Source organism: Astatotilapia calliptera, chromosome 12 (assembly GCF_964374335.1).
Source record: "Astatotilapia calliptera chromosome 12, fAstCal68.1, whole genome shotgun sequence".
NCBI lineage: Eukaryota > Metazoa > Chordata > Actinopteri > Cichliformes > Cichlidae > Astatotilapia > Astatotilapia calliptera.
The window spans coordinates 20,844,131-20,857,324 of record NC_137433.1 but is presented as its reverse complement, the minus strand read 5'-3'; the positions used below and the strand labels follow the sequence as shown (position 1 = coordinate 20,857,324).

Below are 13,194 nucleotides of genomic sequence, written 5' to 3'. Positions count from 1 at the left end.
TTAAGCAGGATGATTCGAGGTCATGGCCGTGTCTCGTAAGGCTGCAGGAACTCACTCTGGGCTAGATGGGCTAGGTTTCTCACTCACGATTTAATTGGTAAAGCATGCCTACGGCTGCCTGCCCCTCAGCTGTGTGTTGAATGATAAACACACACCTGCATCGGGGCACCACAGTTGACACGGGTTCAGAGCACAGTCCAGGCCAGTCACTCTGCAGCTTCAAACAGCACATCCACAAAGCCATTCAACCGCATCTCCTGTCCATGAAACCATCGTCAAAACAAACACACGGGCTCACACACAAAGTAGCAATACTCAGGCACACTGAGACACATTCCTTCCAGGCCAGTGTGTACGTGGTGATTGATGGCGTTATCTATGGACAGCTAAAAAAAAAATAAAAAAATAAAAAATGGGAATGCTGAGAAAACAGCAGTCTGCCTGCAACAACTTAACATGCAACAGCTCTGGGGGACTGTCAGGAAAGGCCTGGGGGGGACTGAGTGGTGTCTGCATGTATGTGTAGCCGTGTGTTGAACCGTATGGTTGCATGTGTGTGTGTGAGCAAATGCGATGGGCTAGGAGGGGGAGACTGCCAACCGTACATCAGGGCTAGTGACGGCACTAATCAATCTCCCTCTAGGCTATAAATCTCCAGCTCTACACTTCCATTTTTCCCCCACAGCCACCTTCACTCAGGAACAGGGAAGCAGTTGCTGCTAGTTTCTTCTGAAAAAGCCCATCCTAGTCCTAGTGGAAAGCACAGGACACAGTTTTACATATATTATGCAGATACAGGTTATCATTCATTAGAAACTTATGAGTGTCAATGATGACTGATTACTTCTACTGGTTTTATAGGCCAGATGAAAACAGCTAAAGCAAACCGCTGAGGTTCCAGAAGTGATTTTATATGATAAGGATCGAGATTCACTTCACCATTGTTTACACAGCAGATACCGTTCATTTCCTGGAACCACACGCTCTCGCTGTATTGAACACTTTTGCAGCCCAGTCTCACCTACAATGGATAATGGCTGTGTCTATAAAAAGGATTGTGGCCTTAATCTTAGCTCAGCCTGTGTTTGAATGTCTTGTCCAAAATGCATCAATATAAAACACTATTGTTTCCATCTGGGCTGGTCTCCTCTCATATTAAAACAAAGAACAGAGGCAAATATTTCATCTATGCTGTCAGCGCCAGCGTCTCCCGCCATGATGCGTGGCAGATTATTGAAAAATGATTTCTCATGCGCCTGTCACAGGCTTGTCCCCTGTTATTTATTTTCTCAGTGAATCACTAAATGAACATTTAGCCACCTGCCATCAGTCCATTACTTAGTTTTATAGATTATCATTTTAATATGAAAGAATGCAATTACAATGATTACAAGATAAATTAATGGCAGCAAAGCGCCGGCTCCTGTCTCATTCATTTAAAGAATAAAGCAAAACACAGACCAGCAGTGAAAATCGTCAAAAAATTAAACCAGTCATTGAAGAATCCAAACAAATCAAGCTTGTAAATGACCCAATGTTCCTGTAATATTTGACCAAAGTGAAAAACCATCATCTAAAGCAGGCTACGTTATGACAAACACTTACAAAGTCAATTTTGTAACTTTTATTGAATATCTGTGACAATGACTTCCAAATGCACAAATGCAAATTTGTGCTACGTTATCTGGCCTTAAAACAGAACATCCCCAGCACAGTTTAGGTGAAAAAGAGGAAAATTATAGACAAAATCCTTCCTCTAAGTTTGGCAGTAATTAACTTTCGATTTGTATTTACAGGTGTATTTGTATAAACTTGTGAAATTCCCCACATATATTTTACCTTTTAAAAACAGGAGATTTAAGAAGTGCATCCAAATGTTCTACAGCCATTTAGCTTTTCGAATGATTCAAGCAAAATTTGATTAGAAGTGTGAGGGTGGAAAATGCAGAAAGGAACTACGATATGCAAACACATCTAGCTGCCTGTAATTAACACTGAATGACTTCCCTGGTTTGAATAGGCAATGATCAGAAACAGGTGTTAAATGCATCCTCCCCGCCCAGAATGCAGTCTTTCACCCATAAAAAGCCTTTTAAAAATATAAAAAAATAAAACAGTTTTAAAGAAATTACATTTGACCTCAGACCCCGAGGCTTGTATAATGCACTTAACACTCGCATGTATTTTTAAAGCATTTTAGAAGCAGCACAAAACAACTCTTTTAGCCTGTCGGTGTGAAAAGGGTGTTCACTAAAAATGCATCTCTCTAATAAATATGAGTAAACTGCATCTTTAGACTCCGAAGACTCCACTCCCTCTTCCTCTCTCACACACATTTGCAGTGAAGAGAGGGGCCACTCTCTGTCTCGCCAGGTGCTTGAGCAAAAAAAGGTCGCTTGCAGTGCCATTTCCTCTCACACACAGGCAGGCCTGGCCTAAACACACTGGCACTTTGAGCTCATTACTGGCTATTCACATAATCCTTTCTCTGTGTCCTCGCTGTGAGGATACTAATTTCACAACAAGCCCATCCTCACAGTCCATTTGTTCAAAGATAGTGGTTGAGAGAGTGGAAAGGGACACATGGTGTAGATTGAGACTAAAAGCTAGTCTTAACGGGGGATACCGCCACCGCTTTCCCCTCTCTGAAATAAAAGACAATCGTCTAACTACCCTCCATTTTTCTCCATTTGCTGCTCACCAAATGTATTCGGAGGCATTATACTTGCTGAAAGAGACCCTCTTTTTTTCAATTCAATTTCAAGAACCAATTTTCCCCTATTATTGCCGTTAAGAGAGAAGCCGAAGGTGCAAGTCTTCAGCTTGTTTGTCATGTCCCTCTTTTCCCCTCATCTCCTCCCATTAGGTTATTGTACTACTTAGCAGATGTCTATCAGTGGCAGGAAATAATCTCCAAACTAAAACCCTGTGATCCATCGTCCAGCTGCCCAAAAAAACAGCCTGTCTTCCTGAGGTCAAACCCCGTGGAGCTGCTGAAGAATGTGCGAGCACACACACTCACTGCCCCCCCCCCAAAAAAAACCCACCTGCACTTCACTCACTCATCAAATCCACTCACAGGTCTCCTATTACACCAGTGCAGGGATATCTCAAAAGCCAGGATGTCTATCGGCTCTTTCTCGTTCTGCTAACGCTGCTGCAGGGTTTGCAATGGGGGCGGAAGATCAGTCCCATGAGATGAGGGAATAAGCCGGAATCAAGAGGCGGTGGGCTTGGCAGAGGGCTATTTCTTAGTTAAAAGGTTCTTAAACTGCAGAGGAGATCAGAAGAGATGGCTCCCTGCGCCCAAAGCTGTCTGCTCAGATAAGCATCCTGCCAAGTGCGGGGTGTAACAGGGTGGTCATGGATGAATGAACGGTGTGTGCGTGTGTTTTTTGAGGTATACATGTTCCAGGTGAAAGAGAGAGTGAGGCAGCTGATACCCAGGACATGTCCGTGCTAACAGGTTTTCATCTTAAAATTAAAATGTAAAACTTTTGCGGCTTTTTGCCTAACATCCAAACTACTTTACCTTTTTTTGGGGGGCACTGAAAACAGAGATTTTATTTGAATTTAAAAACTCTCAGACTGTGTTTTAGTCTGAAGTAGAGAAACGATGTTGGAGACAACATGTGCAGTTTGATTTGAGTCCTCGTCTGATTCATCACGCTGCTGTCACATTACGCTTTTCATCAGTCTTGACTACCAGCGGTTATTTTAACACGGTACATCAGGTGTTGCTGACCTTGATTTCTGTACCATCAGAAATCAAGATCAGCAATGTGCTTATCATGCTGGCTCTATGTGCCGGTGGCATGCAGTGTTCATTTTTTCAGGAGTTTATTTATGAACAAAGGTTATTTCTTTGCTGGTGCAAAAATGCTGATCTGGTTATAAATATAAATACATTAAAGTTAAAGTAGCCTCAGGGCCGGGTACTTATGGCTCTAAAAATATATCTCAAGCGGCAAAAACTATCCAAATTAAATGCATGTCCAACCTGAACTGTTGGCTTACTGTGTAATCAGATGGGTGCTGGTTTAAAATACGTTTGCATTAAATGTGAACCGCAGTTCTGCAGCTGTTTGTGTTTAAACAGCATTTATCATGTGTAAACTCTTATTTACTGCTATATGAAAAGTTTATCAGTATCACAGGATTTACGCTCATATAAGCCAGTCTGCATCTCCAGCAGCAACATTCTGTATTAATACAGGGCACGCGTATCAAGACTGAAAGCTAGCATCTGGCTGTTGGGGTGATTAACAGGTTTGACTGCCATATCCAAAACCTAACTAAACTAGTCCGTGGCTCCTATAACTGTAACCGCTTTCTTGTAACAATTGATTGGAATAATTAACAATGTATTGATTGGATATCAGCCCGATTCTGACAAAAAGCTGCACTGGTTACGGCCATAATGGCTCCAATCAATCACTCGAGTTCTATTTTGTCCCGTGTTTACTACACTACGCTTCAGCTGCAGCGCACTCGCTCTCACTCACTTACGTTCAGTGTAACACTTGCTGGGAAGCTTTTATTGCACTTACAGCAACATAACTTCTTGTTGTCAACTCTGCTTCTATTATTTCACTTCACCTGTGTAGAGTGAAACTGCTTCCTTCCTTCCCCGAAGAAACAGGTGAAGTCGTAAGTGATAGCCATATACAGAAGCTTATTTATCATAATTTTTTGTTCTCATTTTAATACTTTATTCCCACTGGGTTATTATTATTATGATCATTGTTTTACTAAGAAATACTGAAACAGTAAATTTATATTCTTGGATGTATCTTATTTAATTTTCTTGTATTCAGTGTGTTGCAAAATAAAGGTTTGTAGTATGATACAACATCAGCACCGCTATCTGCGAGAAGCTGATTTCATGTTTTGCCAGTGTTAGCGGGCAAAATAAACTATTTTCCAGCTCTAGTTAATGTTGCTGTTGTTACCAGTTTACAGAAAACTTCTCATCAAGCTTCTACAGTTAATCGTCTTAAGCGTCAGCAGTGAAAATTTCCCCTCCCAGCAGTGGTTCGGGAGCCTGGCAGACAGCCTCGACAATAAGCGGGGGGCGTGGCTTCAGCCTAATTGAATGGTGACCCTGCAGTCTCACTATGGGACGCCCCATGCAGTGCTTTTAACAAGCTGCTGTGTCTCCCCTCTTAATAAGCCCAAACAAGTTAATCCAATCGACACACTCAAACCCTTTCTTTTTCTTTAACAAGGCACTGCCTCTACCCCGTTAATCCCTGGCTCCCCCCTTCTCCGTCACCATACCGTCACATGAATGGAGGGAGAGTGAAAGGCTCCATTAGGGAGGACTGGCAGTAAACCCCTTTCGGCTCGGCACTTTCCACACACCAGCATTAAATTATTTGCACTCATACTGTATATTCAAACACCCACTCACTAATGCTCACATGTATCCGACAAAAAAAAAAAGGGGTCTATTTGGATGTGGCACACAATGAGAGGGTTATGTTCGCCGACCCTGATCCACATAGACAAACCAACAACAAAACCACACACAAACAAAAATTCTGAGGGGACGTTTGCCGACAGGCACGCACTCTGGGACATGAAAAAGGCATTGTTAACAAACCCTCCCAGCTCCACAAACAACAGCCACTGATTCCCTAACAATACAAGCCCCTGGATGCACTCACCCACCAGCTCTGTACAACCTCACACCAGCGCGATAAATAACCTGCACAACAAAAGGCCATTGTGTGTAAAAGCCAACAGTTTGGGCATTATTGCCATGATATACAGTGTTGGAATAACATATTGGCAGCAGAGCCTTATATATATAATGCAGCATGTCACAGTTATTGGGGCTTATACGGCCTTGTATGCCGAGCAGTCATATTTATAAGAGGTTTCCCTGCAGATGAAGGGCAACTTGGCAAAAACACTCAGCTGTTAGCTTTCCATATTCCAGTCAGCTTCAATAGCTTCGCCCATGGGATGAAGGGTGAGGAATGTCTGGCAGTCCAATAGCAGCGAGTCGTCTGTCATCTCTAATCAAAACACGCATGCCTAGACTAATGTCAAGCCTATAATAGCAATGAGGACTAATTGACTTCACAGCCAACTACTGCATCTTTGTGCTGAGCTACGTTTCATTAGTGCTAAATAACAGCCTCACGAAGCATTGAGCTGTTACGTGGCAACTAAACTCCAGTGTTTAAAAAAGAGGAAAAGAGACTGAAGTTCAGAAGATAGTAAATGTATGTCCACACAGACTAAGGAGCATTTAAACCAGTTATGAGTGGACATATTAAAAATACTCTCATTTCTCCAAATGAACTGCAATACGAGAGTAAAATCTGAAGGTGGTTCAAGTTGACTTGTCAGGCAGTGTTTCCACCAGTTTGCGCTCCTATTCTAGGAAGGTGCACTGACAGACACCTGCCTAGAGGTTGTTAATGTTTACCATTTGCTGGGTTTAATGTCAATTATTATAAGTATGAGATCTAACCAAGCCGTGCAATCTTATAATCAAGCTGTAAATTCTTCCTGATCTTGTTCTGAGAATATTACACAGCAGGCTGTAAAAGATTATTAAGACTTTTTTTAAGAATGTGTCTATTTTCCTGACTTATTTGGCAAATCCCGTTTAGTCATTTTGCATGCACATCAAGCTTCATTTGTCTTTTCAGACTGTTTTTAGCTGCGAGAACTTGTTTTGTGCCTCCCTCATAGTAATTGCTTAATAATCACACTTGATTTGGTAAGTCACATTAGTATTCGAAATACTGGTGTTGTGTCAACATCAGCACATTAATTTGCAAAAGGCAACACGCTCCCTCAAAAACCTTACCCAGTATCGTTATTATTTTCTATTTTTTAACAAAATCATCAAGGTTGTTTTATCTTAAAACATAAATATTTAACATTTCTGGATAAGAGGATCCACTAGCCTTTAAACATACATCAACTCAAAGATGAGATGTGAAACAATATAATCAACAACAGACCAAATGCTCAAAGGAAGGCATCGTTTTATAGATGGACTTTTTACCATAATTCTGACAATAATTCATGTTACAGTGTTGGACGGTATTGATCCCCCCTCACAACTTTTGTTCTTCGCTATAATGCACTCCACACTTGTCACGTTAAAGACGGTAACATTGTATTGATTGCAACACGGTATATTACACTCTTGTAGAGAGATTTATTCACTAACTGTAGGGTTGGCGGTTTGATCCCTGATCACTTGCTATAATGTGTTGTTTTTCACTTACACCTCACAGAGAAAATCTCCGGTTTCAAGAGATTTTCACTCTCATAAAAGAAAGTAACCGTCAATAAAATAACTGACATTCATCTTACATTTATTTGACTTAATACAGTGCTTGGGATGCATGCCAGTGCTTTGTATTGACTTGAATTGTTATATCACTAATCTCACTTTTCTGAAGCCTACATATTTTTTCTTGTTTCAAGAAACCTTGCTAAAGCATCTGTACTGGCAGATAATTAGACTTATTTCTAGTGGGAATTCTTCTCTAATCAAGAATTTAATTCTTATATTTAGTTATTTATTTGTTTGTTGTTGCCGCGAGCAGACCAGCTCGCATAGTTCGGCTCACTCTTTGCACCTGCAGCTGTTCCTGCACATGGAGTTCATAACATGCTCCGCTGCCTGGTAAGGTTTCGAAATAAAAAATGTCCCCACATATCCGAAACATTGTAAAGCACGGCCAATCCGAGCTAGTGAGGACAACAATGTATAGTGCGCCGCAGTACTAGGAAGCAATCAGTCTCCAGTTCTCAGAGGTATTACCTGTGCAGCTTTCGGTGGGACTTACCAAAGCATTAGTCATGTAAGGCTTAACATTACTGCTCTTTTTACACCTACAGAATGAGTGATCACCGCGGAGCTGTTACAGCAAGCCAAGCACGATGAGTATGACCTTCACATCACATGTGACAGTGAAGGGGCCTTGAGCACCGAGGGGTTAAGGACATTGTTCTTGACAGAGTCTGCCAACTTGCGAAACGGTTTTCTTTTCAACAGGCCTGAGAGCTGAGACAGTTTCTTCAGCCTCGATAAACATGAGTAAAATGTAACTGAAATATATCTAATCAACGGTTAATGTATTCAAATAATAAATCATTAAGGGAAATGTGAATATATACCAATCAGATACATTTCATTTGAACAGATTTTATTCAATTTAACATTTTACTACACAGGAACTGTAATTTTGGGCATAATTTGAGTTTAACGAATTCTGACCGTGCTTACTGATCAAACAGTAAGAGTTTGTGTTGATTGAAGGGTTTGTTTATTTTGTGTAAACAACAGTACAAACGGAATACCGTTTTAGCCTTTAGAAAAGCGTCCTTTGCACTAATAGCCGACCGGGAATCTGCCCTCATTCATTTCAACCAATGTACTCTTCCAAAATGACAGAGTCCCTGCGCTCCTGCTCAAGCCTGTGGGGGACTTTGAGCAATGAGAGTGTGGCTTAAGATTGTCAGACAAACCACAGTGGAAACACATCCTGTTCCCCGCTTATTGTCTCAGCCGTTGTTGTTTTTTGTTATATTGTTTTACAAAGCAAAAGGATCAGTTGTTGTTTCATACCACTTTCACACACAGACCCAGCTAAATGATTATCGAACAATGTAGAGGCCGACTGTAAAGTTGATCCTGAAAAACACAGGGCAACTGAAATGGATGATCTTTAATTAACTAAAGTTTAATCACACATTCAAACTGCATATCAATCCAAAACAAACAAACAGAATGCTTCTCCATGCAAAACCCAGGAAGCATGTCCAAATATAAACCAGCTCCCTCCCTGCTAACTTCAGCAATATGTGAAAAAAACAACGATTTTTTTGGTTTTAATGCTGGGATTTCTGTTTTCCTCCATAAACCTTATTACACACTGTTTGTAAAGCATTGTTGATGTTGCAAAATTTCTTATCCCAATGTGACACAATCCTTTATTGTCCCAGACAGGTCCATTCATGGCTTAACACAACAACAATAAAACAAGGGCTCTTTTTTCCCCCCTTTCTAACCATCCTATAGTGGCTCACTTGAATATTCAAATGTTCATTGTCTTTTCTGCGTTTTGTTCATTGTTTGTTGTGCTGTCATTCCTCAGCTTGGCTCCTGAACTTCAAAGAAAGGCTTATGTCAATTTATGATGAAATGGAGTGAGCAGGCGAGAGGCAAGACGGAGAGGGAACGAGCGAGAGAGAGAACCTTCATGCAAAACGGCCCTGCCTCAGAATGTATGCTTATTAATGGGTGTTCAATAAATCAATGGAATATAATTAAATTCAAACAGTGTGATTTCTTCTCCGACTCCAAATATCACTCTCTCTGCAGGGCCTAAGGTGACCCCAATTCCCATGGTCCAAAGGACAACTCCGCTGTCTTTCACTGGAGGGTGTCACAGATCCAATACTAAGTCATGCATAACATTAGCGTGTTTTGAAGCCCACAAGGCAATCAAATAGTGCACCGTTGAAATGTTGACACTGATCTCATTTGATATATCTCAAGTGTGACAAAGCCATTTTTGCTCTGCTGGATATTAAAGACTTTAAAAGAGAGGATGACACGAGTGCTCACAGCTAGTTTGGAAAAGGAAACAGGCAGTTTTTGCCACATATTTTCTCCGTATTGCAGTTTATATCGCTGAGGCTCAGCAGTCTCTCTTTTACTCCATAATGTGTGCCATCCAGCTGTTGTCATCTTTTTCCCTCTCGAAGCTGGCCCCGACCATGCCAGCAAAGGGAATCCAATTGGACAGAGTGGGAGGTGAGTCTGCGGTTGGTAATCACCTGCTGGCTAAAGGCACAGATGGCACAAACATCAGCAAGATGTTCATGCAGCAGCGATCCAAGAAGTCTTTCTGACAGGCTGACAAACAAATACAGAAACCTGAGAAACCCACAGGAAGCTGAGGAAGCACTGCAAGCAGGTTTGATGCAGAAAGTTGGCAACCTGGGAGTAAGTGAGCAACCTGAGGTGCCAAGCACTGATCCCTGTGCTGTTTTCACAGGCAAGATGCTGATTGCAGATTGTAATGATTTAAAAATTTAGACTCTTTGCTCAACAAGAGTAGCCTAATAACGTACTGTGCTGTGAGCCGATGGCAGAGTTAGCAGCACTCATGCAGGCTGACTTCTTCTTCCTCTGTGATTTTATTTAGCAGACCAAACACTTGCATTCTGTTTCAGGTTTTAGGACTGCACTTCAACGAGAACACGACTGTAGTACATCTGTTAAGATTTCTCCCTGAGCTGCCATGACTTCTCCTGACACGCTGGAGAGAGCCCATTTAAGTTTTCACTAGGATTAACAGGCGATATATTTAACTACAACAGTTTGCACAAGCATGCAGCTATCGCTCCAATCAGGTGTAAAGCCTGTTAGCTCTTCTCTCTCAGCTCTGGATGAAGGAAGTTAGACGAAGTCATTTAGTTTATTGATGTTGCTGGCAGAGATTTTTTTTTATTTTATGGTAGTCAAGGCTCCCAACACATCAAACATATCAGAGTAAAAAGGCCCCAGAGACATCCCTCTTCTTGAAGACTCCCCAGCAGATGAGCTCCTTCTGCTCTCTGTGTTACTGCTTGGTGCCGTGGTTTGTCCTTCACAAGAGACAGGTAACACTGCCAAGACCCAGTAATTAGTGCAGATGGAGACTGTAATACTCTCTTCCCCTCCCTGCAGAAATGCCAAGGGAGGCAATCTATAAATTCCTGCATATTAATGCAATTTAAAACCACTCCAGACACCTTGCTGGAGGCATGTGATAAAAAGGGTGAAAGCCAGACTATGGCACAGAGCTGCGGATATGTCGCTGACATCAGTACCGTCTCAGCAACTTTGTGACCTAACACAAACTGGAATAGAGTCCCAATCTGTCTCCTTTCTTGGAAAAGGCTTTCCAAATCCTGACCTTAGGCCTTACAACTGGGTCTCTATCAATAATTAAATGGTAATCTAAAAACCCATTTTAGTTAGGTCATCTTTCTGCGCCATTGTCCCCGCTTCTCTTCTTCCTCCGTCTATTTTTTCCCGTCTTTCCGTAAGATCTAGTTAGAGATTCCATTAGCATGAGAAAGCAGGCTGGTAATTGTCTTCACCCTACTGAGTGATCCCTGGATAGAGGATTAGGCAGTGAGAAAGCCCCATTTCAACTTGGAGCACAGATGCTGCCCACAGCCACCCACTCCAGATTAGATTAGATTGTGGAGGGATGAAACCAACTGGTAACTTCAAGCAGCATTAAACAAAAAGCGTGGACAGGAGGTTAAAACCAAACTTTTGTTCACCTTTCAGCACCAGCTGTGGCCACCTTGTTTCCTTTTCTCTCTCTGTGTCTCTCTCTCAGTCTAGTCTTTTTCAAAATTTCTCTTTTAATCTACTAATATGCTTTTCTGTTGAAAATGGGGATTGTGGGAAAGGCAGCTTATAGTTTCTCTCTCTGATATACACAGAGTATTTAGAGCTGAATCTCCCTAAATCATCCCCCTGGGCCACCCTGTCCGTCACTAATCTGCACGCCACCACCCACTCATAAGGAGGTGTCACATTTCTGGCACTCCTCCATGGGATATAAGCACTTCAAACACCACAGCTTCTCCACTTGACCTTTCCACGGAGATGATCGATTAAGCCAGTTGGATTTATTCCATAAACAGGCAACCATTACATCAGAAAGGCGAGGAATTTACCTCTGAGGCAGAACTTAAAATCCATATAAGCTTCATGAGGATTCCAATTTTTATTGGCTTTTTCAATCCACGTCTTGGAGAACATTAATAACCACTGAGCTTTTTCGGGAGGCTGTTACCGTATCCGAACCGCAGCAGTTCTCCGGCTGTAATTATCGAAGCAAATCACAATGACAACAGAGTGAAATTCAACCGCTATCTGTACTCCATAAACCTGATGATGCAGGAAAACGATTGAGCTCGCTGCACTGCCGGGGTAGTACGAGGCGCATTATAAAAGAAGGGGAAATTTAGCCCTGAAAAATTCAACGCCGCAAATGTGGCTTCCTTCTTTTAAAAACGTAACAAAAAAACAGAAAAGGAAACAAAACACAAACTGATACTTCTTTAGTTTGCTGTTTAGGAGGCTCTGCAGGGTAAACAAAGGAGTATAAGCAACAATAAAAGCTTTATTACACTCAGCAGAAACTTTATTAGGTACACCTGTGAAATCTAATGCAACAGCTCTACCATAAATTTGTCTGGAGACTCTATTATGTTGCACCCCTCACATTAACCGGGCTGAAAGCATATAAGGAACAATGTAGTCTAGCTCAGGTGTTGGGCTACATCAAAAAAGTGTAAAAGTAGACTTAAGGGTGGAGCTGCTGAACTGCATTGCATAAGACTTCATTGTCTCTAGTGAACAAGAGCTACAACCCTGTAGCTTTCTTGTTTTTATGCTTGAATACCATTTGTATGCTTTCAGTACAGACAAGAAACAATCTGAAGTGAATCAACAGGGTGAAGACACCTAGTAAGATGAAAAGTATTTCGGTGGCAGTACGCTCGAGTTAACAAGCTCAAATTTCATTTGTGAAAGTTAAAACAGGAAATCTAAAACCGCTTTCATTTAGCCAGAAAAGCAGAGACCTCCATCGAGGAGCTGGACTCCTCCTGTTAGTGATCACAGTAGCCAGAGAGCTCTGCTTCAGCTCTGAGGGACTCCTGCTCTATGGTAATCATATCCTATTTGAATAATGAGGCAATACCACCACTCCTGCTGCCCATTCCCCCTGCATCCTTGACTGGAGTCTTTGATAGACACTAATTCTAGCTCCATCTATAAAGCTCCTCTCATGCATTTTTAATAGAATCTATTACTTTAGGATTAAATTATAAAAGACTGTCCTCCTTAAATTTTTAATAGTTTGCATAATTGGTATCAGGGCCTGAATGCGGACCATAAAAACCCAGTTTGTACAGGGCTAAGCTGCAGAACGAGTTAGACGAAAGCACAAAACACTGTTGCACAAAAAGTGCATGGCTATATGACACTATTGCATGCAAGCACACATCTGCACACACATCTCAGCGTGCATGTGAGCGAGGCTTTTACAGCTTTGGTTTCACTGTCGCTGTGAATACGATGGCGCGACCTCTGAGGGAAGGGCACAATAAGGTCAGGGACCATGAGAGATACTCTTGGCTGCTGAG

At 41.7% G+C, this 13,194-nt stretch overlaps 1 protein-coding gene across 1 annotated transcript in view; it reads right to left on the bottom strand.

Annotated features, from left to right (window-relative positions):
- Positions 1-13,194, bottom strand: part of fam222aa (family with sequence similarity 222 member Aa) — a 51,824-nt gene that overhangs the window by 24,062 nt on the left and 14,568 nt on the right. The gene's annotated exons all lie outside the window — the stretch shown is intronic.